We start from the raw sequence: 2,806 nt of genomic DNA, 5'->3' as shown, positions 1-2,806 counted from the left end.
CACCTACCGGCGTACACCTGGATCTGGGCTAGATCCACCCGGTTCGGGGTACACCTGAATCTAGGCTGGATCCACCCTTTCAGCTTACATCTGGATCTGGGCTGGATCCACCCTTTCAGCGTACACCTGGATCTGGGCTGGATTCTAGATCCGGGTTGGATCCACGCTTGGGTTTCCCCCGGATCCAGCGCCTACGACCCAGTCTCAATTGGGTCAGTATAGTTCGGGCTCTCGAAAGCTCGCGCTTGAAACCAAGCTGGACTCTTCGCATGTAAAACGTCACTCTTAATGCATAAACATTCACTCCTTTCTCCTAATCCACACTCCTCCTGTGGATTCGTCTTCTCTTTCTTTCCGATGTGACCAACTCACATCAGCGATCCACTTCCTCCCGATCCACACCCTTCCTGTGGGTCCTTTTTCATCCTCTCATCGACATGACCAACGCACATCTATGAATCCCCTTCCTACTCTTCTTCATGAGACTGCATCACGCCGAATCTGTTACGATTCGTACGATCCCTCAAGAAATCATAGAGTAATGCTCCACAGTTCAGATCTGCCTCGTCTACCCAACTGGGTTCGTCATATCCACGCCAATACACCAGAAATTCACGGTAAATCCGTCCGTATCTAGTTCGCTTCCCTGACCTCATATCGGTGATCTTCTCGACTTCGAACTCGTCGTCTTCGAGATCCACATTCCAACTATCTTCCGGTAGGAGGACTTCGTCGAAATCCACCCGGTCGGATTCATCCACCGAAAGACGGATCTGCGGCCGATCCGGGTATTCTTTGACCAACTTCAGCTTGGATACGTGTACTACAGGGAGCAGGCGATATTCGGTACCTGCCGTTTCCAGCTTTAACGCATGTTCTCCAATCTTCTCGCTCACCCGGAACGGTCCACGCCATAGATGGGCCAATTTGTGGGCGTACCCTTCTTTCAATTGGTCCAAATAAAGCCACACCTGCGATCCCACTTGGATTTGATGCGGACGGGCGTCTTCGTTGTGTCGATCCGCTCGATCCTGTATCGCACTCCGCAGTCGTTCGTTCAACTGGGATCTAGCTTGCTGGTAGTATTTCTGGACTTGGTATCGCCATCGCCTTGGATCTCGGTTTCTCTTCTTGGTGCTACATACCGGAATGGCTGCTTCTAGGGTGGATTTGGGATCCCCCCATGTACCAAGTAAAATGGGGTGTCACCCCGGATCCCTGTCTTGAGCGGTGTTCATCGCGAAGGGGAGTCGTTCTGCGTACTCATCCCAATCCCTCTGATCCAAATCCTGGACATACATCTTGAGTGCCCTCGTGATCGTCTGTATCATGCGCTCGGCCAATCCGTTAGCTTGGGGACGATATGCCATGGTTGCCCGCTGTCTCTGCCCCAGGATCCGGTTGAAAGCTCGAAAGAAATCAGACATAAATCCTGGCTCCCGATCATGTCTAATCATCTCACTAGCCCCCAATCTTCGGAAAACGCACTTCTCGTACGATTCGGCAATGGCTTGTGCAGTTCTAGACGCACTAGCTTTGGCTATCACGTATCCGGTAAACAGATCCACCCAGATCAACAATTCTGTGTTTCCTTTGAACGACTTGGGCAACGAGGGGATGTGATCCATGGCTATGATTTGGAAAGGGTAAGTCGCTTGGACATTCCCAGGTGACTCCTCTTCGATTGTGGGCCTGCCCTTGCCTGTCTCACAATCCACGCATCCACCGACATATCGTTGTACGCTCTTGAATAGTCCCCTCCAGTGGAAACATTCCCGGATCCGTTGGTAGGTCCGACCAATACCCTGATGTCCGCCTTCCAGGCTAGCATGGTAGTGGTGTAGGACATCCTGTTGCAAGGTTTCTGGCATCACCAGTCTCATCAATCCATCCCGGTCCTCGTTGACTCTCTTCGTAGGGGGGCAATAGAAGAGCAAGGCATTCAGATCTGTGGTGAAGTGCTTTCTCAGAAATAAGAGAATGGTCCAGACGCGGGGTCACTATCCCGAATCAGTGACAATTTCAAGTGATTATAGAGGATTTGGGTTGTTTGGCACGGGTGCAAGTTGCCTGTGGTGGATTAGCCATGGCGAGCAGCACCCCGTATGGAATGACGATGGATCTGATATGAGCGATGTACGAGAAGGCAAGATCCACCAAGACTTACCTCGGATCCACCCTTACCTGGATTCACTAAGATGGATATGGGATATACTATACAAGAGTGGATCGAGTGCGGATCCTATGAAGGAAGGATGGTCGGTGCTCTCTGACGGTGGATCTAGTAGCCACGGCTAATGAAGAGTCAAGATCCACCGCGAGGTACCCCGGATCCCATACTTCCGAGTTCGTATTCAAGGAGGGAGGATCCCGCCTGGAGGGACCTGGATCCAGGGTATAGGGATGAGGGATACAGTGGATCTCGAACTTTCGTAGGACAACGGAGATCACAGACGATTGCAAGATGATGTTGGAGATTTGGAGAGTTCGGATCCACGGCGAGTGTACCATTACAGTGAGGTGGATCCAAGCGACCTGGATCCGGATGAGTGTACCCATATAGGGTGACCATGATGATTACGTCATATATCCGTGATCTGAAGAATACACAGCTGGGATGATGGGCCAGGGGAATAAAGGGACATGCAGCCCAACCCTGGTTAGGGATTTAGCAGATGAAAGACATAGAAATGTAGTAAACCCAGGCCGGGTAATAGGCCTTAAATTATCAATACCGACCTTCAATTTGCACTGTGGGAGGGCAAGTGAACCTGTAGTCTCGTCTCGGGGGGTTGGGATTTGGCCT

This window comes from Phytophthora infestans, genomic scaffold, assembly GCF_000142945.1.
Source record: "Phytophthora infestans T30-4 supercont1.149 genomic scaffold, whole genome shotgun sequence".
NCBI lineage: Eukaryota > Oomycota > Peronosporomycetes > Peronosporales > Peronosporaceae > Phytophthora > Phytophthora infestans.
Note: the sequence above shows the minus strand (reverse complement) of the source record.